This window comes from Sitodiplosis mosellana, unplaced genomic scaffold (assembly GCF_009176505.1).
Source record: "Sitodiplosis mosellana isolate CC-2019 unplaced genomic scaffold, AAFC_SMos_1.0 Smas_scaffold_47, whole genome shotgun sequence".
NCBI lineage: Eukaryota > Metazoa > Arthropoda > Insecta > Diptera > Cecidomyiidae > Sitodiplosis > Sitodiplosis mosellana.
Genome location: NW_022595289.1, coordinates 1,900,363 through 1,928,258, shown reverse-complemented (window position 1 = coordinate 1,928,258; position 27,896 = coordinate 1,900,363). Strand labels below are relative to the sequence as shown.

Genomic DNA, 27,896 nt, shown 5'->3' with positions numbered 1-27,896 from the left:
CTCTTCAGTACAATGGCATACCGAAGCAGCGTCGATGCGCTCGTCCAACGAGCCAGCGATTCATTCGTTCATTGCACTTAAGCAGCATCACTCATCTTTTTTTTTGATTTGCGGCAATTGCAGCCCGAGCTGACCGTAATGAATATAAAATCCGATGCTATCGTTTCTCGAAACAGTCTCAATGATTCTAAATTAGGAATCTTCTTTGCGAGCTTCAAACGATGCTCGCTCGGATGGTGCAAGCAATCGATAGTCTTGCACATGCTGAGTTCACGAAACGACCGAAAAACTGAACACGTTCCGTTTCGTTCCATTCCGGACCAAATCATGGTCCCGAATGCATGACGCCGATTTGTGTGCAGTTCGCTCGGCGAGCCACACACATGCAAGATGCGAATCATCATCATTACAGTCGATTCGTGTAAATTGGATAAATTTTGGTAACACACATGGTTCGTAATTGATTTTGTTTTTTTTTCCTTTCCTCAGTTTCTTCTTTCTCGTTTCTCTCTTGTTTTATTGTGGGACTCAGTTCGCTATTGTGCCAAATTTTCTACCTGTGCCGTGAAAGATGATTTCACCGATCGGAGTCTATCTCCCTTTCGTTTCATTTCGTTGTTGTTGTCCCGTTTCTCTCGTCCATTTATTTGGTGCCTTGTTTATATGTTGTGGATCTTATGCAACGCTTCTTTGACACTCAAATGGTGAAACGGATGCTCATTTATACCGAGCATACCTTATTCAACAGCAATTACCTAACTGGACCAAGCATGCATTCCAAAGCCGAGAAAACTACCTTATTTTCTGGATAATACTTTGACTGAATAGAGACAAACAAAAGTGGGAACAATAAAAACTTCAAACTCCAGCAAACAACTGAAAGAAATGGTTAACCTAGATGAAAAACTGTTTTAACAACTTATAATAAAATGCTGCCCCTATACAGTGTACACTGTACACTGTACACATACACACACGCGCACGCAATGCCACAAAACTCTGAGATTTAAAAAAAAAACACACACACATACTCAACTCACTCTGTTCAAAAGGTTCGAAATAAAAAATTCGGATTTTTTTTAGATAAATAATAAGTTTTATTATTTATTTGTGTTCGATTTGTTTTTTGTCTCTCTTTCGCTTCCAGTAGAGTGTTGTAAATTACTTTTTATTGCCTTCGAAATTGCGCGCGCTCGTACGGTTGTAAGAAGAAATCTCAACTGGATAGCAAACAGCATTAGCGTCTTGTGAGATTCCTTGAAATGATAGGTAGTTACAGCAAACAGAATGAATCGCACCAAAATATTTACTATACATTTCCGTATATTTGCTTGGGCTCAACGATCCGAAAGAGACAAACAAAAAGTGGTTTGTTTTTTTTTTGTTTTGAAAGTTATGGGCCTCAGGTATTTCGGTCGATGTTCATAGATAGAGCATACGCATTTTACAGTAGGTAGCATTGACGTTACACACATTTCAAAAATGCATAGAACCAAAAAAAAACGAAGGTATGTTCATGAAAAATGGTTCAAAACATTATAAAACGGGTGGCAGTTTAACTTCGAAAAACCTGTAATAAAGATAACCGTGACCGAGAAAATGGTCAAAACAAGCGCGAGCGATAACCACTGTTGACGTTTACACTGACGCGCCACCAAAGACTACGAAGCTAGCAAGAGAAATACCGGGGTCTCATGCGCATAGATAGTATGCGATATGAGTTGAAAAAGGGAATGAAATGCTTTTTAATGATAAACAAAATGACTGGGAACGAACCGAATTGCTGCAATGATAATAGCATCGAAATTCGATGCTTTGGAGCACGCCATGAAATTATTGCCCATAAATTGTCTCCAGTTGAATGGAAGAAGGAAAAAAAAATGATTCTGATACAAACGATGGACGGTTCGAATCGTTGTTTTCTTGCATTCAATTCAAACCTATTAGTCCATACTGATATCGATATCTCTGGAAACATGGCCTTTTGACGCCATTTATACGCTATCTATGATGATCAGGTTGTGTGTGAGTTCTATGGTCACTGCATGGATCATCGACAACGAAGGCGGCGGCGGCAACGATCCTGGCGATGCGCCTCTCGCTTCACAAACGAATGGGACTGTGTGCTGTGATGTGTCCGAGGTGCCCTTATAAAACTCATATAAATAATCATTAATTATGGTTATTACTCGAATGTTGTGACGTTAATAATCACACAAACAGTTCATCGGCAATAAAAACCAAAACACCACACAACAAATTATATGCGCAATAAATTAAACGCAAAACAAAAGGCAACCGGAGAACCAGATGAAAAACGAACGAGACGGACGATGGAAAAAAAGCGAACCACTTTATGAGAAATATGAAACTGAAATCAATCGAAAGCGAACGAAGTAAATGATTTCACGTTTGAACTGAATTGAGATGGGATGAGGAGAACCGAGGAAAAAAACGACGGCGCAAACAATGGCCAAAACATATTAACGGTGATGGCAAACAAAATGGCCAATTATCTTCATGTACCAATCTTAATCAGAATATAGCATGCGAGATAAAGATAGCGAATGGAAACCGGCCGACACAACAACGGCTCAGCAACAGCACTGATTCCAAATGCGCGTTTATCTCTCCCTCTCGCTCTTTGCACACAATTTGTGGGTGTTTTACAAGCAGACACATTTTGATCAGATAATTGGCAGTAATTTATTTGAATTCGTTTTTCATACGTATTCGGTATACCGGAATGTATAGCGATGTTTCACCCGCACGCTCACATTCACTCACGTACGAATAGGATACGGCCGCGCTGTTTTCTCCATTCGCCGCAGAGCAATTTTAAAATTCGTACATTTCTCATAGCGTTCAAGTGTCGCATACGTTCCGATTTGAAATTGCCCGTTTTTTCCTTCATAAAGATGTTTTCAGCGTGTGAATAATAGCAATTCTTTCTCCAACACCGTTTTTTTCCTCTTTTTCTCCCTCCCTCGCACTCCCGGGGTATATTGCATATATTACCATTTCACCGTTGCTTTCATTCACTTTCTTCGGTGTGTTTTTTTCCCTCCACACTTTTTGCATACTTTTGCATTGTCTCCGTGCACATTCGGCAATTTATTTCTTGTGGCCTGGTGTAATTTTTGTTGTTATTGGCATCGTTTATTTACCGATTCCTGGATTCGAATGGAGTCGTTTGCTGATGAAGCCGATCATGCAGTCGACACAAATGTCGAATCCAAAAATGTACTCCCGCTCTCTTGCTCTCAATTGTCGGTGCGGTGCGGTGTGTGACTGGTGATTTCCTCGACTGGATTATTGCGGGCGGGTGTTTTTGTGCACTTGCACCCTGGTATAAATTATGTTTAGATAAGTAATACCTTTGTAATGCTTATGTGAGCAACGCTCTTTCACTCCTTTTGCCAAAATGCCAGCGCGCACGTATAACACCGGCAAGAATTCGATGGCAAATGTGTCGCACACAGCATCTCTCGCCCAATATGAATGTCCCATGTTTTTGAAACCGGCAAACAGTCAGACGTAAACGTGTGTGTATTTGCAATGTGTGTGATTTGTGACTCGGTGTATTTTTCCAGGGATCAATTTGCCGGATTTTTATTGCATAAATTTATTTCATCTACGTTCAGTTGGGAGTTTATGCTGTTGGCTGCTGCAACTAAATCAGCATCATTATTATTGTAATGGTTGTACTTTAGCCAAAACACATGGAACATGCTTAGGAGTAGAACTTCTTTGTCTGTGGCTCAGCTAGTTTATGTTGCGGTTAAACAGTGGGTTTAAGTGTCTCAGACTCGGATTTTTGGCTTTATTGTTCTATTTAAACACAGTTGTGTTTAAAATAAAACATAAAACAAAAATTGCTGCAATTTAACTTTTAAAACATTTGCATGCACTTTTTTTACTCTCCATCACATTCGTTTCCTATGTCTCTTCCATGAAGCCGCAATTTGATTGTATGCAAACACACACAAAAAAACAAGCCTAAAAACAACGACAAATAACAAACAATGAACCAAATGAAAATTTGTAAATGAATGGTTGGAATAAAAACGACACAAAGTCAATGAATGAATGCCATTGTTGGCTGAATCGCTGGCGCAACATCATACTGTAAATTTTGGTGTTCGTTTGTACATGCATACGTATGTATGTGTGTGTGAAATATGGCTTAGAATTTGAATTATGACCAACATCGAAGCGTCTGTGAAACTTAGTGTTAGTTATTTAGCCGGAAAACGCAGCACACGATGTACCAGCTCGCTTTTGCGGAGTAGATTAGCACCGGATCAAATCGAGCAAAAATGGCGAGACAATAAGATAAATGGCGGAGCACAACGTGTCTAGGATTCGGTGCCAATTTATGGCATTCACTTTTTTTCGTCGACTTTATTTTGTTCAATTATAAATGTGTAACAAAAACTTGCTACATCAAATCGACTCACTCCATGAAATCAGCGACAATTGGATGGGAGATGCGAAATCAGCGCGCCGAACCGAGAAAAGTGAACAAAAAGAGAGATCGAGTCAGAGGGAAAAAAACGGGAAAAACGAGCGAGACATTTGAAACAACGAACTTACAAAATGCAATAAACGATGTCCAAATAAAAATATATTAAGTTGTTGTTTGTTTAGTTCACCCATGAGCCATGACAATGTTCCATACAGCGCGGCATTGCATACGCTAAATCTCATTGGTTGTGCAACCATTTTTGTGATTTTATTCATTTGTTTTTGTTGATATGTCGCATGAACTGTTCTGTATACAGTTCTCATTTCGTTGCGGCGCTCGTTCGCTCCTACGAAATGCACGCAATTTTTTTTTTGCTCCTTTCAATATGTCAATTTCATTTTCTTGGCCGTTTTGTTGTTTTCGTTCTGGTTCTGGCTTTGGATTTGACTTTGCTCGCTTCAGCTTGACTCTAAATGTATGTGCCCGTTTATCCTTTATCTTGTCACATAATTTGTAACATTTTATCTCAGTTTGTGTCATTATTTTTACTTATTTGTGTGGGACAAACAACGACTAAATGCTTTTTCGGCTCGGTATAAATGATTCTTTTAATCGGCGCTGTGTGACGAAGCATTAACAAATAGTCGAACATGTGCTCTGCTGATCGATTCTACAAATGCGTCGAATGTTTCGCATTGTTTGTCTGTGACAGCGCGAAATTTATGGTTGGAAAATTACGAGAAAAAACGGCAAACCAACATTACAATGTACTCTTTTCGTCGTCGTGGAGCTAAAAATCGAACTGAGACTTGCACGCGCACGAAGTGAAAAAAATACAAATAAAGAACCAGAAACGAGATTTAAATTAAGATGCCTCAATTCTAAAAGGGAATATGGCTCAAGGAGAGAAATTATGTACGTGCAACAAGTAACAAAATTGAAAACTTTTCTGTGAGCCATAAATAGGAAAAGAGTGTTTTCGAAAACGAATGGGAAAACAAGAATTAAAATTGATTGCGCTTATTTCGAAGTTTTGGTCAAACACTTCGGGCGATAATAATAATAAGAATGAATCGAAATCGAAAACCTCGGTCCCAAATGGCCTCGAACTGTGTGTGACACAAACCAACATGAGAGAAATGGTGAAACTACTGGCAACCAATTGACCTTACGATAATAAGGTTATTCGAGATACGATTACGTTATCTGTTTGAATTGCGTACATATTGTTCGAATCGACTGGCATTTTGGTGGCGTCGAGAGGCTGGATTCAGCTCCAAATATAATCTAAATATATTTCGGGGGAATCAGTTTGGATAGCCGCCGGCACACTGACACAATCTTTTCCCAAATGTGACCGATTTTCCACAACAGCCTTATCTCAACAAACGTGCCGAATATAAATAAAACTGATCGATAATAGGTTCGCTCATCCGTTCATACGGGTTTGGATGCTGCTGTTGCTGCTGCGCCGTCACCATTACCATCAGCGGAGAAATTGATGGAAAATTCATGTAGATTATAATTTTGGTGCACAGCTTGAGCAAAGCCATAAAAATCTGTGTTCGCATAACCGAAAATGAAGAGTTTGTTTAACAAAATGGTGAAAGTAGCCAAGTTTCATTTGGAGTAATTGGCCGTTAGCTCACTTTTTGCAATGGAACGATTCAAGTCTCGTAAAAGAACCAAAACTGAACACTGAACTGAACTGATTCGCAAGGATTCTAAAAAACATACGGAACAAAGTTTCGCATTTACCAAATGCCACATTCTTATCGGAACTTTTTGAATTTGAATTAGCTTAAACCGTATTCTAATTGCATCATCCAATTAGAACTTATAGAATTACAACAGCTCAGAGACGAAGAAAGAATGGAGAGAAAAACTTTGAAAGTGAACGATTGAACGAGAGCAATGTGTTGAGAGGATGGTAATAGCGTTAAGCGGTGAGCGTGTGCTGGTGCGACCATAGTTGACTCTGCCGTTTTATTCGTTTGTGTGATCCACTTCCATTGAAATCGAAAACTTTGCAGTCGCTCAAGAGACTATGTATTTGATGCATAATCAGTTGTATGCGGACGCTTTCAGTGTCTCTGAGAATGGAAGATTGAAGAAGAAAGAGAGAGAGAGAGAGTAAGTGCGTTATCTTGGTCGTTAAGTCCAGCTATAAGTTTATCGTCTGCAATAAGTAGTTGAAAAAGTTTACACAAAGAAAGTTCGTTTGAAGCACGGCTCTTTTTTGTCTTGCACTCCAAATCACTTGCATGCATCGAGCTATGGCAGCCCAGGCAATCGAAGTTGGATGAATGTTTCAGTGACTACTGAAAATTTAATAGCTTGTAAATTTTGTTTCCTCCCCTTAACACGATGTGTCGTATGTGTTTGCCGCTGTATTACTGCACCTCATAGCCTCCTCGGCAAAGGAACGCAAGAAGGGACGGAATGAAATTCTAATTGACCGCAACAGTTTTCTCATTGTGAAATGTGGAACGAATGCATTCACATCGCTGCTCCTAACATACTAAATTACTGCTTTTTGTTACTGACTTTTCTCATAATTTTCAATCTTCGCTTTTCTTTCTCTTTGGCAGTTCTGTTGTGTGTATGTGTGTGTTTTCACTTTTGCGTGACACCAAAAACTTTCCGCACAAAAGTCGTTCGCCGATGAATTCAGGGAGGTCGATAAATTGTTCAGCACACATGTGGGTTAAGTTTTCGGACAAGTTCCCATTCTTATCTTTCAAAACAGCATTTTAGTTTGCAAATTAAAATCGCTCGTTGGTCGTTGTGTGCTCTAGTTTTTCGTTTGGTCGTTACCAAATCCAACAATGTTACCTTTGAGCTATTCAAAATTCCGAAAATTTTCCGCATCAGATTTGTTTGAAGCGGCCGAGCGGAATGTGAAAACCAACACAGGAAATTCATCGAACAACATGATGTTTAATATAGTACTTATAGTGCAATGTGTGTAATTTTTCGATCAATGATGCATTTAATCGTAATTTATATATCATACATGCTTCGGAACTGTTCAACAAATTCGGAGCCATTCTTTGCACACTGAATACCATCAAAACCAACTATAAAATCGGAACGATCGATTTTTATTGTTTCGCCAAATAGGCACAAGAGAACAACTGTAATTTTGAATGGCATATCCTGATGTTTCAAAGGAAATCTAGTAATGATGATTTTGTAATTTACCTGCATTCGATTCTTTGTCCATCAAAATATTTATGGCATTCATTTTAATGAACAAAGGATGCCGAACGAATGCAGTTAATTTCTTTCCCTTCTTCTTTCTCAAAGAAATCGTCTTCTCACTCCCTTTTTTTTGCATTTCATCCAATCAATTTGGATGGATTGTTTGTTTATGATTTCGCCCATCTATCGAATGTGTGTGTGTGTTCTGTATTCCACTCTTTATTGGCCTTTTTGTGTTGCAACGCTTGTGTGAAACATCAAACGTTACGATTTGTTATGATTTTGACCAAAACGCTGCTGTTTCGACAGATATATGCTGGTTAAAATTTCCTCTTTTCACTCATTTTTCATTTTTCATTTCGAGCCAGAGTGCTTGCATAAAGCCAGGTTGTAATAGGTTACAATACAAATCGATTGAGACTGCAAAAATAAAAATGAAACGAATAACAAAAGACAGAGCAATAATATTTCAGTAGGCGAACGAGAGCCAAACAACAACAAAGGAAGCGTGGACGCACCAGCACCAGTACCATAAGAAATGTGCGAAGCATCGACTACAAAAGGTTCAGTCAATCTATATCTTCGTTTTCCATTCGTCTATTTGGCCAATCGATCGGTTTCAGGGGCTATGATGTATGCGGACCGAAGCAACCGTACGAATTTTATAGCAGAAAAACAAGCAGACAAAAGCATTTATTAAATGTATGAAATATATGGAATATTTTGTATTGTTTCGAATTACATTCGTTTTCTCGAAATATGGACCAGATTGCGGGTGTCGGGTTTGTTGTTGATGTGGCGTTTCAATGTTGTTATCATTTCATTACATGAAATTTTATTGTTGTTGTTGTTGGACTTTTTCGTTCCATTGTTCGATTGCATTTGGGATTGCAACGTTTTTCGCTCCGGTTTCATGCAATCACCTCTACTTGCCTAGCATACCGGCATAGGGCATACATAACTTGTGATTATTATTAGTCTTATTATATACTTTTATTTTCATTGTACAAAATTCGATCCAGCTGTCGTCATTTCATTTGTTCTTTTCATTCGTGTGTCGTCTTATGGCCGTCTTTTCTCTATCACATCTCATACACACAAACACATAAACAATATCTGCATTCTCGTTTGTTCGTTCTCTTTCACATGTGTTCGCTGTGAGCAAGAGTATTGCCTCGAAACACACACACACACACATATATAACCAAAACATAGAGCCAATGTTTATACAACCATCAGCAAACAAAAACAGCACGATTCAACGAATCCATCCCGGCGCAAAAACAGCTAATATTAAAAACAACAGAAAATATCGAAAAATATTTACCAGACGAACGAATAAACTAAAGGAGTTATTCGAATTTTTTTCTTCATTTAAAAATATGTTTTTGTTGTTGTTGTTTTCGATGGAACTTTTTTATTGAATTTTCCTCACAATTGCCTGAGTTAAGCAGCTAACAGGGTATTAAAAATCAATAGGCTGCATTCCAGACGAAATGCGCTCGGTTTTTTCTTCTTCTTCAATCATAATTCCGACTTCTGATACAGAAAAGAAGCATTAAAAACAAATTCCCATTCTGAAAAATATCGAGAATAATATTTATGTCTATTTGAATAGCTGAAAATACCCGGTTATATCCACTTCACCGAGGCAAAATGTTTATTTACAAATATGAGCACAACAATGATCGGGTCTTAACCATGTTAAATGCGACCCATTACTACCGATTATTAATTTTATTGTTACATATATGTACTACACTTTTGTTGTAAATACTAAATGAAATTTCATGATTATTGTGATTATTTCTGTTGATAAATAATAATTGCCCGATCGAATGATTCCATCTTACTATGTGAGCGGGTTATTCTGCTTCTTTTCGAAACCCGTAAATTGATTACGGCTGTTGGTTCGAACGAAAATTGCTCGCACACTCGATATACAAATGGTTCGAAATGCGAATCACATTGCATTGAATAGTTGCTTATAGCTTGGAGGTATGGATGAAGAGGCAAAGCCTCTTTCAACCAGAGAACGAGAGCGAGAGCGGTAGAATCAGGAAGAGGATTATATTTTATGCGAAATGAAAATTGAACGGCTCACGTACTGCAGCACATATGGATTTCAATCGAGTATTTCACAATTATTTATCGATTTTGATTTATTTGCGTTCGTTGCTGACTGATTTTATGTCGGTCGGAACTTGCACAGACTGCGGTTTCACTCAAAATGTATGTAATTAGTTTGGATCGACCTATGTATTGAGGTGAAGCATCGAATAATCAAAAGGCCATTTCGACTTTATGGAAAGTGAGAGTGTATGTGTTTGTGTGTGTGCTGTGAAAGAGGTTCCCCAAAAACGACGTTCATTTTTACTAAACTTCCCGAAAAGGAAATGTTTTGTTTCCCAACGAGAAAAAAAGTTTGATATTTGTGCAAAACATGTGCGGACATTTTTCGATTGAAAGCAAATTTCAATTGCACATTTAATTTGTGGAAAAAGTCAAACGCTCTGCCGCATGGAATGTAATCGGATCGAATGTTACTTGTGCCACTTGAAACTGAAAACTTTACCAGCTACACAGAATATGGCATATGCGTTCGCCATACGTTTGCTAATGTTGTGCGCTTCGAAAATACTTTTCTTTTGTTTGTTGCATTCCGCACGGAGTCAGTCATAAATTACACATCGAGTGATGTAGCATATGGCCTGGTTTTTGGTATGTGGCCCCCCAATCGCAAATGATGAAAAACAATTGACGCAAACACACTTTTTGCATGTGTAATGATTCAAGTTTTTCATCTTTTGCATAGCAAAATTCCGTCTCTTCTCGGTTAGTCGGCAACAGATACACAGACCAAAACCTAGAGAGAGAGAGAGAGAGAGAGAGAGAGAGAGAGAAAGTGTGTGTGCTGTATCAAAAGTTCTCCTTAGGGTATTTGCATAGAACATGTTGCTTATTGGATTTTTTTCTCTTTACCAATATGCATCGGAAGCCAGACACACACACACACCTACACACACATTTTGGGCACGACACATCAATAAACTTTGAATATCAACGTGAAGACAGTGGTTTATATCATCAGCGCAACGAGATCGTCGCCATTTCCATTACTCGCTTTGCATACCAAGTGACCAAGAAGTCAAATGCCAAACGCTGGCGATTGCATCGAACACGTGTTATTGACAAAGAGAGAAAGGGAAAAAAATCGACAACCTCTGAAGAAACTGATATTGAAAAGTTTTTTTTTCTGCTGTTCCGATGCGACAATGAATCGTGGCTGTCGTTTTAGAGAAAATGTTCCATGTTGGTAGCACACAATATGTGGTTTCAAAACTGATTTACTTTTCTTATTTGATTCTTTTGTCGGTCGTTCGTTTCGGCTCGGTTTCAATGGAGGTGGGCAGACGACGCCGACGAAAAAAAGTCCATTGAAAACATTTATTCAAATAAATGCACATACATTGAACATACGGTCGGGCAATGCGCATGCAATTGTTCATCATATGAGAAGAAATCGGCTACAACAAAAATAAATAAAGAAATAAATATGAATGCCAGTGAAGAAAGCGTGAAAGGCGACCACAAGCCGAGCGCTTTAATCAAATTCAGTACATTTGTCATATCTCATACACCAATTCCATTTGTGCTTTCGCCGCTGCATCGATTTGACACGTGACTCTTCAGTCTTCATACCTATGCATTATTTGTGAAAAAAAAACATCGCTCCATCCAATTGGGAATTGAACCGCCTTGTTCTACTCCGGAATATACATCTATTAATGTGATTCAGTTCGACATCCATTTGATTCATTTAATTTGTCTGGCAATTTGAGTAATTGAGCCGCGATGGGCTCGTTAACTGATTTAAATATTTATTCACAATACAACAGAAAAGTTCAGTGATTTAAATTTTCGCTTTTTGACAGCGACACACTTTTTTCCGAGCACTTAAATTGATCAACATTGCCATTAGATTAAATGTGACCCCAAATAAAATGAAGATACATTTTAACATACGTTATTTTTGTTTACTTTCAGTTTGATCTTTATGGATTTCCGGCATTTTGGAATCACTCAACATTGGATTTAACTACTGTTGCAATATTCATCACCTTTGACCAATAACTACAAGCTTCTGGTTAACGTAAGTTTGATAGCTTTCTAAAAAATGAATATAAATCTTTTACGAAATTTTTCTATTGGAAACCCATCGATATTGATAACCATTGATTGATTTTTAATGTAAACGAAATCGTAATTTGTGACCGGTTAAAGTCAATCGGGATTGCGACTTAGTCGTTGAACGCTTCAGTCATTAATCATGATTTTCCAATCATAAATTTTTCAGACAAATTGAAAAAAAAGCATCCAACTTAACAATATACGACTGATAAAATTATGAAAAGAGCAGAACTTATCCGAATGGGCAAGGCTTTTCTTCAAGATGCTCTCGAGAGAAGAAAACCTATTATGATAAATTTACAATTGAAATAATTTTGTTAGTATGCATTATTTAATTTTCATAGACTTACTAAAATCGAATCTCCCTCGTAATTTTCATAACAATGCCCTGGTCTCGTCTCCTGCATTACAAACTCTGATTTCAACAAAGTAAACATAAACACGAACAAGAAGAAAGAAAAAAAACACACACACAAAATCAAACACAACAAAATGATTTACATGTTTTTTTCTTGTCATTTTCAAGTTGTTTCCATGTTTCCAATCTATTGTTCTCTCAAATTTTCAAATATCAAAGACTGTTTCGTCTATTCATTGCATTGGTCTGTTCCACCTTCGGTGTGATTACTTTGAAATTCATCAGACATGTTGTGTTATTTGTTCCGAAGGAATAATATGAATCATTAAACATGCATGCTTTTACGTACGAGAACCGTCTCTCGCTCTCTCGCTCCGACCGAAAGAGAAAAGAGAATGGACCGAGCCCAAAAAAGACGCGTAACTATTGACAGTGACGAAGATTGTTAAAAACATTCAGCAACATTCGGAGCTCGTTGTAAATATACGAACAAATTAACCATATTTACCATATGAAAAGGAACCAGATTTTAAACTATTTCTCAACTGCATGCGCAATAGCTGGAATAACAATCGAAGTGTACAAGTCTATGAGTGTGCCTTGCCTCCTCCGAATTTCACTCTTCACTGCGGACACCGCATTTCAATGTGCAACAATAGCGTTTGCAGAGGAAGGGAATGAATAACATATAAAACATTGCTTACAAATGTACATCGATAATTGTACCAAAACAATGATTTACATAATCATGACTCCAATAAAAGCGAGGATGTTCTAAACGAATGAACGAACGAGGTGAACGTGAACTTTAGTAATCCAGAAGGTGAATGGTTTTAAATGTGCAGAAACTGAAATCTTGTGATGCGAAGCGATAATTTGAAAGAGAGTCAAATGCAAAAACTTACGCTAGAACCCAATGCAATGGAAGGAAAAAACAAACAAAAACAAACACGAAAACAAAACGTATTGTACGTGAAAGAGACTGGGAAAAAAAAGATAATAAATTAGAAAACGGCCACAGATAAATGCACACCGTTCGCTGGGAGTAGTTAGTTGAGAGGCAAGGTAAAAATCTATGTGCGATCTGAACATGCCCAAATGACAATTACACTCGAATAGAAAACGGTTACATTATTCCGCTTGACCGACGACTAATTAATATCAACCCAAGAAGAACGTTTGCATTCCGTTGAATGCACACCAAATGCCGCGTGCATTGTATTGAAATTGTGTGATCTTTCAAACAAACAAAAATAAACATTCATTTTTCACAGCCGCCTCGTCCGAAAGTCATTTGTTCTATCTTTGTCTTGGTCGATAGCACTGGATTTGTTCTTCGCTTGCGTTGCCCCGTTGCCGCAGGCGAAAATGCTTTCTTTTTATCTTCTTATTCTTCTTCTTCTTCTGCTAATTACGAATGCAAACCTGGTCTGAAATGATATATTTCGTGTGTAATCTGTGTACGTGCTGGTCGTGTGCAGCATTGAAACGCTTCAACGTTCTATGTCATTCAAAAACATATTCACAAACACCTAAACGAGGTCATTCAATGATTAATATTAATTTACCGTTAGCAAAGAGTAAATATTTGACATGCAATCTGCAATCGTGATACAACCATTAAACGATCATTTTGGAAGAAAATGCACTCGCTACCTGACAATTTATCGCCACAAACCAACCGATAATAATTCAAATGCGAATGGGAGAGAAGTTACCGTTAGATTCGTTTTTTAGCGCTAAAAGTGCTGATTGAGCGGGAACAAAAAGAAAGAGAAGAGAATCGCGATACGGAACGGCGAATGGTGTAAAAACCGACGAAACAATCAAAATGCAAATGGCAAGGCAACAACACCGCACCGCACCAAACAATGATCAAGTGAATCGAGGGAAATAGCTGCATTGCATTTGAAAAGTAACGAAAAATAGTCGCGCGACTCGACTGAATTTAATTATAAAAGTACATAAATCTTGATTTTTACTTCATTTGTTGCTGCTGACTCTAATGAATTCCATCCACACATTCAAATCGCGATGGTTGTTTGCTTTGTGTTTGTTTGTTTGTGTATTTTTTTTTCTTTCGTTTCATTGAATTTTGAATCATTTTTCTTTCTTAAACAAACGAACGTTTGTACTCTTGACATACACACATGGCGGACCAAAGTGCATGGCTGAAGCATATCGCAATTTTTAAGAGGTTTACATTTGTTTTCGAAACGGCAGAGGAATAAAAAAAAATACAAACATAACATTCAGCCTCAACGACTTACGAGGAATACATTGCGTTATGGCAAATGAAATTGGATTTTTCCACGAAACATATGCAACTGTGCGCTTGCTGTTTCTCTTCATTTTTTTTTACTGTTGTCGTTGTCGCCGAACATAATAATAATAGAACCACATAATTGCATTACGGGTGTATGATTTTTCGCATATGACACATACACACATGAGATGATGTTGAGATTCTATGCGCGAGGAGTTCATGTTAAAGCAAAAATGTCATTTTACACCGAGCTCAAATGGTTCTCTTTCTCTTCAATCTGTGTATGTGTGTAATTTTTTTATCGCTGCTTATGGTACATTCGTTTCATTTCCGCTCAGCGCCATTATGGTGAAGTTGAGCCCAGGCATTTGTACAATTTTTCTGAATATTTTCGCTAATATATTCATAATGCATTGTCTAACTTTTCTGTTTACAATTCTTATACTTGCGATTAAATTGGTTTTTGTTGGTATTGTTCCAACGGGCGACGGCGAATGAATAATTGTTTGCGAGTTTACACGAAGTGAGATTCAAGCGGTGAGCTCCACTATCTCGCTGGCTGCATGATGTGCATTGTCTCCATATTGTGCGGACCATTAGATTTATTTTATCTCTCTTCGTCTCTCTCTCTCTCTCTCTCTCTCTCTCTCTCTCTCTCTCTCTCTCTATCGTTCGCTCGCTCGGCTCAAGAACAAAGTTACATTTTATTAAAACACTATGAATAATGAAACACATTGACACCCTATGAATGGTGCACAGCAGTAGCGCATGCATGCATGTTCCGGCTCTCGGCTCAAGATATCATTTCAAAAAGCAAACCAAACGCCAAAAACATGAGTCGGCGAATAGTTTATCTGGAACATCTTTCTTTGCTCCATCGTGTGTTTTTTTACGCTGTGTTGCTGTTGTTGCTTTTTTTCTCTCTTGTCATCTGCGGTTTGTTCTCAAGCTGTGGCAAAATGTGTCGCGCCATTTCAGTTATCATAAATATAATCGCAAAGCACGCGAAAAAATGAGGGAAACATTCTTGTGCGGAGTGTGTAGTTGGAGCTAAGTCGGACTCAAGTGAAACATGCTGTAGAAGTTCATACACGGATGCCACTTGCAAAACGATTATTTGTGGGCAACAAGAAAATAAAAAAAAACACACAATGAAACCAAGTAGAAATGGTGAGAAACGAAGGGCACACAAAACGTACATGCTGAACATTGCACTCGGTGTGTGTGATTGTGAAACATGAACGAAGCATCCAAAAATAACAGAAAACTCGTGTCATATTTTTGGAGCAGTTTATTTGTATGTTGCGCGCGCGACTGTTACAACGAATGTTTTCAACTATCCCGTCAAAAAGCGAAAACAAACACGCTTTTAGCAATAATTGCAAAGGCGATGTGTCGCTTTCAGCTGTGCTAACCTCGCCAACTGTCACCAATCTGTGCTACGCGCAGCGCACACACACAAAAAATGCCTAACGAATGTAAACATAAATGCGTAAAAATATTTCTTAAATGTCAAAATGGATCATTTTTACGCGCACCATGCAATGCGATACACAGACTGGTGAGCAGTTAGCAAGTAAGAATTATTGGTGATAAAACGGCACTTCTTTCATTTTGTCTTGCTTGCATGGTTTTGAATCTCATGTATTTATGAATGTTACATACAGTTTTGTCGTGCTAAAACGGCGGCTCATCTTATACATGCAAATATTATTTTGCACATCTTCATAGCTCCACATCCATATCTTGAGATCTAACATTTACGCCTCGAACGAAAATTCCGTTGACTTTTAATATTGTAATTGCTTGCCGACGTTAGGCTTTGTGTTAACGTCTATTCTTATGCATTCACTATTTGTCGCCGTAAGAAACATTGTGAGGAAAACAGCGAAGTGATTGTGGCTAAAGGCGGTGGTAAGCAGCACATGTATAAGTATATTATAAAAAGCAGCGAGACAAACATCAAATGATCATAAATCACGCGCATCATAGGAAATACACTTAACATCACACCGCCACCACAACACCAAGGCGAAAAAGAATGGAAAGATGATTTCATGTTTAGCATTTCTTTCTGTTGTGTCTTGTACATGAAACACGCGTGCGCTCGGCAGCATCCGTGGCGAACGAACCGAGATGAAAAACAATTATTAATTTCACTAGATCATTTTGACATTAATAACGCTAAAAATGAATACACGAGCATGTACTTGTGCATCGTCTTAAAGATTATCTTCAGGTCGTGTGCAGAAGGCGCCTAAGATATCAAGGCTATTGGAACCGTTGCGTTCTTCTCGTTCGATTTATCATTTCGCAACTGAATGGTAACACACCGTCTTACACGGTTCGCTTTTCTCTCTTTCTCCCTCTCTTTCTTACTCGGGGTCTCCTCTCGCCGGGGAACAAAGCATGTATCTGCGATAAATAAGAACAAACGCCTCAAGCACAGCGCAAAGAAATCCAGCCGAACATCAAATGAATTAACAATCGCAGCATAGGCATAAAACTGTCAACGAATATGAGATATTAGTACTCTGAATGTGGCACGAACAGAAAGAGAGAAAAAAAGCACTGTAATTTCAATCATAGCTTTCGGCTTCATATCGAGACATTGAATGTAAACGACCTTCATGCCAAACCAAATATTTTGACTCTCCTTCACCACCACACAAGTGAATCCATTCGGTCCGTTTGACTGTGCACAAATGTTATCGCAGCAAATTCGTATACAGATCTGCGTCATGGATAAAACGTTTAAAAGGATGCTTCAACATCCATGACATTGTATTGTATGCGTCAAATCAATTACACCATCCATTCATGTGCAGACATTTTTTTTGTGCCCGATGGTATGACGCTTCGCTTAATGAAAGCTCCATGACCGAAACACGGTAAACGCCGTGAACGAGTGTGAAAATGTAAATTCATTAGCATTAGTGGCTACTTGCATTTCGAATCATTTGAAATTTATTCACCATTGATTGGATACGGATAAATGTTTAATCAACTGTTTTATGCTCGGGATAATGTGCGTTTCATGCGCTTCAACTGAATTACATACCGCACACCATAACATCTGTAACATAACTGTAAATCGTTCGGCCGTTCATCCGCTTCGCATTCATTGGATAAAAATAAAAGAAAAAAGATTGGCCAGTGCTTACATCGAGTATCGATAGTTATTTCAAGCATCAGCAATCGATTCATTCAGTCGATGAAAATTGGCTACGGAAAGGCACCTACGCGTTGCAATTTTTCATTCTATTCGTCGGGGAGTTCGCACATACAGACATTCATATACGCGAGTCACTCTCAAGAAAAATTGAAGTGGTTATTACTGTCGCGGTCCATCCAATGGAAATGTAACGGTGAGGAAAAATAACGAACTTTGATATTCTGACCGTAACTAAAGCAATTATGAAATCATTTTGCCACCGACTGAATCGAAACGCAGGAAAATGTAGCGAGCGATTGAACAAACAACGGAAAAATCGGCCGCGGCCGTAATTCCACAGATTTTGTGTATGATAATGCAGAATTAATGCTTGACAACCATTAATTCCACGTGAACGAGCTAAAATAGTGATGATGGAAAGTAGCTGCAGAGAAAATTGTGTAAATCAACGGATTAAGAAATTTATTCTGCGCGCACTCTTATTTATCAACAATGAAGCATAGTTTTCAAATCAATGCTCATGCTCACACGGTTTAAAGTCCAAACAACGAGTCGACAGCGGGAAACCATACACACGCGAGCACTCTTTATTTCTTCGAAGTGTTTCACTTTGTTTTCATCTCTTTGCCGCTTCTTCCACTTTTTTTTATTTTCAATTTTATTAATTAGTGACTTCTCGGCATTATCTATTTACGGCTACTGATTACAATCAAAGATTGCTCATTGTTTGTTGCGTTGGATGAGCATGTGTTTATGCTTGGGTGCCAAATGCACACACACATTCATTCTCTCGCCGCATTCACAGACCGGCACAGACCTGGAAAACTGGGGAATAGAAAAACAACAAAGAGTCAAAATAAACAATTAAAATAAATGGTTTCGGATAAATTGAGCGCTGCTTTTGGCTATGACACGATACACTTGTGCAATCAAAGAAGAAGAAGAAAAAACAGCTCCATTTACCATTCTTGAGTTGTTTTCTGTTTATGTGTGTGTAAATATCGTCTGTTTTGTGGTTAAAAAAATTTTCCAATTTTTTTTTAAAGCGTCATCGCTCGCATCCGGATGTTTAGATGTGATATAATTACGCCGCAATAGAAAGCGACAGACCCTAAGTTCCATGCTCGTTCGAACAGAAATTATGTTGCTCGTCTTTATGAATCATCGTATCGTGCTTTGCATGTTTTATATTTTGTATATTTTTCGACCGTTTTTCTCGTTGCTTTGAAAATATTGCGCGAAAGCTGCTTGGTTTTCCTTAATTTTTGCCAAAACTCTGCCACGCATATTTCACAGCCATTATAACAACATCAACAATTTAAGCTAAAGAATGCCGAAGTGGCGCAAAAAACACGAAAGAGAGAGAGAGAAAAAAATCCCAGAAATTTTCCCAATCGTTTACCATTTATTATATTTTGTGTGTGTGTGTGTGTGTGTAGAGCGCTCATTAATTTGATCTTAATTCTGAATACGCGTGTCGAATTCGATTATTTTGTATTCTCAAAAGCGCCGACCATTCGAAGCGTGAAAAAAATGTATCATTCTGAAATTCATTGTGGTATGTGAAATGGAATATTGATTTTTTTTTGCGCGCGCATAATAGCCAATAATAATGAATTTTGGTTTTTATCGAATGCGGTCGTTTTGCTTTGTGAACGACTCACGTTCACGCATCCATCACAAGACGCCAAATCGAAATTCGATATTTTTGATGGGTAAATATTAGCGGCGACGACGACGACAAGGAGAAGAGCAAATAAAAAATGAGATGAGGACCTCATCATGAGGTTTACATCAACCTGTGCGTAGACATGGACTTATAAGTAGCAAACGTGTGTCTGTGGTATTAGTGCTGGAATCGCTTAGTGCTATTTCACTCTTGGGTGAGACAATCTCCAACCAAATCTTTTGACAAACTTTCAATCTTGGAGTTTATCATGAAATCATAAATCAGGGATTCCCACTGGTTTCATATTCATCAAGATCTATTGTTATAATTTCGTTTGTCTTTGCTTCGTTTCGCCTCGTAGCCAACACAATTCAACTAAACTCAACTCCATTCGACTCGACTCGACTCGACTCTCGACAAATGCACTCTTCTCACCTTTCAACCTCAGCTAGGTCGAGGTTTTTTTGTCCCTTCTTCATCGTGTCTCGTGGTTCGTTATCTTTATTCATTTCATTGTGCGAACGAAAGCCAAAGACATTGCTCATTGTTGGAGAAAGAAAAGAAATCAAGTCGAAGCCATGGTGCGTCTGTCGGCAAAATTTCAAAGGCCCGCCAACCCGAAGGGGGAAACATCTCAAAAAGAACGAAATAAAACACGACACAAATAAGTAAAACTCAATATATTGGAACTAATAAGTCTTCATTTTTAAACAACACTCGATGTGAGGAGAATTGTATTATGATTACAGCATATTATGGCTGTTTCTCTCCCTTTTCGCTTTGATAAAGGCTGCGACACTGCTTCGACCGCAACACTTGAAGAAGAGGAAAACCGGCCCGATAATTTTTAATGAATATGTACAGTGCATTTACGCAAGGCTAACCAAATATTATGTGACAAATTTTTCTTCAGGCTTTGTATTTGTTTCTGTACTTTTTTCGGCCTTCACTAATGTGAAATCCAAGACTGGACACTATTGTAATCAAGACCAAACTGAACGGATAGATTACACCGTGCTCATGGGCAAGGGCATGCAATCTTTATGCTGTCAAGTGGCTTGGACTTAACCATATATTTTTGAATTGAATGCGTTAAGTCGATGACGACGAGGTACAAAGCTAAAGTCAAAAATAAATATGGATTAATCTAATGTTAAGGCTGTTGGCTGTTGGAGTAACGTTTTCTAAAAAAAATCTCCACTGTTGTCAATATCTTTTTATTTCGATAGTATTATTCCCTTGAGCGAGTTCAGAACTATTTAAGGGCCATTGCTCATTTGATATATGTGCAGTGGTCGGAAACGAGCCGTATATCTGTGCATAGTGTCGAAATGAATGCATCGATTGCCGTCAAACTAATTTGTGTCATTTTACTATACGAATTTGAAATCAACGCACCCAATAAAATGGCATTGACTTCCGAACTTGACGATTCACGCAGACTTCCTTGCCAAAATCGGCAGCATTTCGTTACGCTTTGATGTATTTCACTGAATGATTAAAGAGCACACACTCCAAGAGGGGAAAAGCATACTAATTTGAGACACATAAAATCGATCTCATTCTGTGGCTTTGATTGAGAGCCGATGAATTGGATGTGTGTATGTGTGTGTACTATGTTATCCGCTGCTTGTGTCTGTGCTGTTATCGATGCAGAAGTCGTTTACCGTTTGAAAATTAAGCATTTCCTTTTTTTTACAACAATGTCCCCCATTATATGTGCTGTTGGTAACGATTTATTTGTGTGTGCGTCTGTGCATTATAGCCAATAGCCAAGTGCCAGATAAGAATGTGCGTTTCACAGATCAAAGGCAGCTCTTTTTATCTCTCGGTCTCGAGAAGAAGAAAATAAAATGTGGAGGAACGAAACAAAGAAGAAAAGTACAAAGAAAACAACTCAAACGTATCATCTGCGAATCGACAAAACAAAGAGATGCGTGAATGCGTGTTTGGATAAAAAGAATACCAAAATATTTGAGTACACAGCACTACAATACAATGCCAAGAAAAAGGAAGGAAAACCGGAAACAATAATTTAAATGTTCATTTGAATACGTGGAGAAAGAGCGAGAGATAGGGAATCATGGAGAGAAAGATAGAGCTGCAAGAAAAACGAAAGATGTAAGAAGTAGAGATAGAGATAACTGAAACTGTTTGTGAAAAAGAATTCTCTGTGGTCCGTCCCTTTTTTTTATCCAAAATAAAAATTATTTGAACCAAATTTACGGCTAAATATTTTCTCGATGAAATCGGCCGTTTTGCTTAGGCCGCAAAGAGAGAATAAAAGAACGCTGGCATTTCTATCAGGCATATCTTGGGATAAGCTAAGCTGAAATGAATGTTGCAATTGAGATCGATTGAATCGAATGACACACAAAAATCGTGTAAATTCCACCACTGCTGAATCGAGGCATTGCTTGCGAATGGGAAAAAATTGTACGGAGATGTGTATGCCATCGAGCGCAAGCCATTCAATAAATAAAGGATCGTTGCGAAAATTAGCAAGTCAAGCAGCTGAACCACGTCACCTTGTTTTCATCGTATTCAAACAAACGAGCACAGGTATTTTGCCTCTCGGACGCTATTTAGAGTTTCACAACATTCAAGGAGTGTAGCGTCGTCACACATATATATTCTTTGTGCAACTTGTTTTTCTGTCGTCATCGCAATATAATGGCATGTCGGTGCCAGAAATAATGCAAATTCAAAGCTGAATTTCAATTCAACAACACACGACCAAAAGAAGAAGAGGAAAAAAATCGGCTTCAATTCTAACGAATAGCGAATTAATACGAGAATGTGACGCTGCACGTGATTTGAAAACAGTTGTCGTCAATCAAGTAGCTCGCAGCTATTGCCATATCAACCATTGATCCATGAATTTCGATTGTTAAATGTCATCCTCTGTGATTCATTCAAATTGTGTATACTGAGTCAAACATCATTATCGGTAATCGCCAACGCTCGTCTCTACTATTAATTGAATTTCCATTTGCCCGCGAACAAACAAACATAGCAAACGGGAACCGTTCGACGTTTTTGTGCTGTTGTTATTCTCACAACACGATAAATTTTCTTTCTTCTTTACATTGATCAAAATACATAATAATAATGATGATGATGACGACAATTATAGTATGTAACTGCTTGGAATATATATATTCAAATGGAAAATGATGAAAATCGTTGCAAAAACAAGCACGCGTCGTTAAGATACAAGAGACAAATGAGTGTTTATCGATTTGATTGCACAATAAATACGCTTTTAATTGCTTTCGCATCAGATCGCATGGTCTTGTTTGTTTTACGTATCTCTTGGAGTCGTGCTATGATGTCTGAATCGAGGTGGGTATACCTCCGAGCCTCTCTCTCTCTCTCTCTCTCTCTCTCTCTGAATGGATGTATTCGCCGACAAAATACAATCGCAAAATTGCCAATTTACTCACACGTTTCCATTACTTTGCAATTCGTTTGATCTCTTCTCCTTTTGGAGCCCGGTCGAGCGGGTGAGTTTGTTTACGGTACAATGGATCGATTTGCCAATCTTCGGATACAAAATCAAAATTGGTTAATATAATGAAATAGTCACACACACGACGACAACGACGGCGAAACAGCATGTGTAAAGTGAGTATTTAAATTGCGACGAAAAGAAAATCTTCAGCCATCCGCATGTGTTTCGCATCGCATCGTATCGAATACATTTGGAATAACATTGCTTGCCTTGTAATATGCAAATTGTGGGAATGAATTATTATTTGGATTCCAATTTAAGTAGACCACCTAGTGGCCGTGCGCCTGTGTACGGGGAGTTGTACGCTACGCATAAAGGGAATAGCAAAATACGGTCTACAACTTTTGCATGGCTCCGTGCTCTCCGTCATTTCGGAAAAAAAAATAAACCGTTTAATTGCCCATCGTGCCTCGTTTATTTCAATTTGCTCACATTGAATGGGAAATTCGTTATTTTTTCCACAACTTATGTCATTATATTGAGCGTCGCCGACAGAAATCCGAATTAAAAACCTTCTGCACCACATTAAACGCCATTCGATTGTGATTCATTTCAATTATGTTGAATGCTCAAAATGATGTTATTCCGAAGGAGATGCAATTTTATTTGCCTTTCGTCGTCACTCTTTTTTTTCCTGTTTTGTCATTTTGCGACGATTATAATTTGTGTGTGCTGCTTTGATTTTTGATTGCAACCGACTGCCACCACTGCTGTTTCTGTACAATATTTTATGTCCAATTAGTGAAAATGTCAGTTGATTTCAACGGGTTCGTACTCGCTTTTTTTCAATCTCATTTGAAATGCTTGCAACCAAAGCCCTGGTTTTGAGCAGACGTATCAAGCGCTGCAGTAAAAACACAGCATTAATTTGTTCCAGCTTGAAATGTATGTACAAGCACATTGAAATAGATTTTCGTTCATTATCTTTTATGTGGTTTGACTTCAAGCTTTTGGTTTGACTTTGACAGCACTAGCTCACCGTGAGTAACTTGTGGCTGGGAATTGCTACTCCAATGATATTTATGGTAAACAGTCTGAACTGCTAGCAATTAAGCAACGCGAATTTTAATCGACTGAAATTGCCAACAAATAGTAACGAAATCGCAATAGGATAATGGGGTCGCATTTGAACGGAAGAAATTCATTAGAGTATTCTTTTTGTGTGATTTTATGAAATTCTGTCAAAACTGCAACCACGCACTAGTAAATTCCATTGTTTCATCATCACATCACACCGATGGCCATTTGTTACATGTGTCTAATCGCATTGTGTCAAACAAAACCGATTGATATCCCCAGCCTGCCCACGCCTCAAGTGTGCCTCTAATTGTCGTTGATGCTTGTTCACGCATTCCATGCCGAGCGAAGCCAACTCGTACACGTCTATACAGAAATTGAATCATTAAAGAACAATCAAGCGAGAGTCAAAGTTGAGTCATATATATAATTTTTTGCTTACATTTTGCCGAATAATTGTTGAACGCCTCGTGCTGTACATCTTAAATTCAAATTAAATGCCATCGATTTATGCCATTTTGTTTACTGTAGATGAAACAAATCAACCATAAACTCGACAATGAATCAACGCATATGCGGACGAAAACAAAATTACACACACACACACTCACACACACACACACACAGAGAGAGAGAGAGAGAAAGGGAGAGAAAAAAATTACCGACAACGTTGCGGAGGCGGCATGAAAATGACAAACACGAAACAAGTTGTTGTTACGCACACTTTCTAAAAAAAAACTCCAAAATTAACACGATGGGAAGAATGCTTGGCACCAACCAACAGCCAAAAAATGAGATGAAACACATTTGAATACTTGCGACGCATATTACATTTCCCGTTATTCGTCGCGAACACTCTCTCACTCGATCGTTCGCGCCACACACATTCACTGCGCACAAAAAATAAACACAACCGAAAATGATTAATTATCGTGTGTTTGTTCTTCAGTTTATTATTATTATTATTTATTCATTTTAGCGTCTGCTCAAATAAGCTGACGATTCAGGTTCACAAAAGTTTTTACAAGTTTTTACAGTATAAAGAGAATTTTCCATTTGAAAAAACAGTTTTACATAACAGCTGAGTTAGCATGGATCAGTTCATTTCAGTTCAATATAAAATAGAATATAATTGTTTCCATTACACAAAAGGTAAATAAATATCTTGGAAATATAGATAAAATAAAAATAGAAATAGAAATAGAAATAAATAGTTAAATTCGATCAGTTTCAAATATAATCAGTTTTGTAACTCATTGACTGCTTCTCAGTCTTGTTAGATCACCAAATGCAGAATCGGGAAGCTTTAGTAGCTTTTTTCTAAATTCGAAAAACGGTAACGTCGGGTCAATAAATAGTGCAGCAAAATTGAATGCCCGGCATGCATAGTTTAGAGGGGCATTAAGTCCATATTCTGTTGATGAGCACCTAAGTCTGATGAATTCTGGGTTACGAAATGTACGAATGCCTGTGTTAAGATTCAATTTGCTCCTCAATGTAGGTGAATCCATTTGGCCGGATATTATTTTCTTGATGAACAGTATCGATGCGTTGACTCTTCTCCTAACCAGAGTATCAAGTTTTAGTTCAGCTCGCCTCTCGTCATAGGGTGGTAGTAAATAGTTATTTTCTTGGCGGTTAAGGTTATCTCCGCGTAAGTAAATTACTGCATTCTTTTGTACGCCTTCGATGAATTTTCTATGGGTTATTTCTGACGGATTCCATATCACACTGGCAAATTCAAGGTGTGATCGCACCAGAGAGCCATATAATATTTTCGCTATGTCAATATTGAATGACTTATAGCACTCTCTTTTGACGAAAGCCCACATCGTTTCGGCTTTCTTTTTGGCGTATTCCATGTGTGGTACAAAGCTCAGCTTGCGATCCATTATTACTCCAAGGTCCTTCACCACTTCAGCTCTACTTATTGCTTCTCCTTTGATAGTATAGTCTGCTTTGATGAATGACCTTTTGCGGTAGAATGTCATTATTTGGCATTTTTTAATGTTCAGTTCGAGACCATTTTCCTCGCACCACTCGACAAAGTTATCGATAGCTTGTTGCAGTTTCTTTGTGTCTTCATGTGACTTGATAAGAGCTGCCTGTTTTTTGTCATCAGCGAAATTAAAGACACCAATATTTGTGTTGTTATCATCCGAATCGTTGAAATAAGTTAGAAATAATAACGGACCACAGATGGTTCCCTGTCCAACTGCTGAGTGTGCCAAGAATGATTCTGACGATGATGAACCAATTTTAACAAACTGTTTTCTGTTTGATGTGTATGAATCTAGCCATCGGAGTGACTCATTACTGATTGGGAATTTCGCCATTTTTCGAATTAATTGGGGTTGACTGACTGTATCAAATGCCTTTTTAATGTCAGCGTAAAACACATCTACTTGGTATCCCTTTTCGAAAGCATCGTGTACAAATGCAGTAAATTCCATGAGGTTTGTTTCAATACACCTATTAGACACGAATCCATGCTGATGCTTAGAGAGCCTTGGTGCAATAATCATTCTTAGTTGGTTGTATACAACTTTTTCAAACACTTTTGCTAAGTTGTACATAATTGTAACGCCTCTGTAGTTCGCAATATCCGATTTATTCCCGGATTTAAAGATTGGTGTGATACGTCCAATTTTAAAAATTTCGGGGTACCTGCCCGTCGAAATCGAGTGGTTGAAAATTATACTCAGAGGGGTTGCCAAAACATCAGCGCATTCCCGCAGAAAAATTGGTGACAATCCATCGGGTCCCTGTCCCTTATTGAGCTCCATGGTGCTTAGAACATGCCAAACCACTTCTGGTGTTATGTGAATCTTAAAACAGTTAACTTCGTTTCGATTTTTGATAAAGTTGTGCAGATCATCGTCCTTCGGTCTCTCAATGTATACCGAGCTGAAGAATTCAGCGAATAAGTTGGCTTTATCTTGATCCGAAGTGGCTGAATTATCATTGTACGCCAACTTGCAGGGTAGTGAGTTTGATTTCCTCTTGTTGTTAACAAATGTCCAGAACTCTTTTGGGTTCAACTTGAAGTTTTCGCCAATGTCTCGTATATAGTTTTCGTGTGCCAATTCATGTTGAATTTGAAATTCATTGTCAGCTTCTTTGAATTTCGTATCATTAGCGTTCGGGTCTAACTTCTTGGCTGCACTCAATTTTCTATATCGACGGTTGCGAATGTTTTTTAGGTTTATGAGATTTTTGTTGAACCACGGTGGATGGTTGTTTGTTCGGAGTGATGCTTTGGGCACATTCTTTTCTATAGTTCCGTACAAGATTTTGTAGAAATTATCCAACATTGTGTCAATATCCAGATCCGCTGATAGAACTGACCCAACATCGATCAAGGTCAGCTCTTCGTGAATTGCCTCATAATTGGCTTTACGAAAGCAGTAGTTTTGGCTTTGCTGATTCTCGTGAGAATAAGTGTTTGGTTCACATTCGATAGTTATGCTCAGTGGGTTATGTGCCTTATCACTTAATTCGCTTTCAATCAGACGACTTATTGCGGCATCAACCAGAGTCAACTCTGGCGCGTTGGTGTAAACTAAATCCAGCACATTCTCAGATTTATTTTTGATGTTATTTAGTTGGAAAAAACCCTTTTCGATCATAGTATTTGTGACTGTTCTCGATATATTCGCCTTATCACTCACTGAATCTCCGACCACAGGTAAGAAATCAAACCCATCTTCATTGTCGATCCATTTAACTCCTGGTAGATTAAAGTCACCCGCGATAATTACAATATCATCCTTTGACGTTTGGAGTGAGCCAATTGCAATGAGATGATCACCATAAATATCATTGCCAGCGTCTGGTTGTATATAGAGACAATATACAAACAGATTTTCTTTGGAGAGTGGAAAGCGAACGCAAATTGCTTCCAGATCTTTCATTTCTGTGGTCGAATACTCTTCACAATCAATCTCCACGAGAACCGCTATGAGTACACCGCCTCCTTTCTTAGCAGTGATATTTGTCTGGTGTCGATCCTTTCGGAAAACTCTATATTTATT

At 38.2% G+C, this 27,896-nt stretch overlaps 1 protein-coding gene across 3 annotated transcripts in view; it reads left to right on the top strand.

Annotated features, from left to right (window-relative positions):
• LOC129569894 (myb-like protein I) overlaps positions 1 to 27,896 on the top strand; it is a 94,009-nt gene that overhangs the window by 56,624 nt on the left and 9,489 nt on the right. For all 3 annotated transcript variants that reach the window (XM_055449119.1, XM_055449120.1, XM_055449118.1), the window contains exon 3: positions 11,720 to 11,825. The gene's annotated coding sequence lies outside the window, so the exon portion shown is untranslated. The remainder of the gene's footprint in view (positions 1 to 11,719; positions 11,826 to 27,896) is intronic.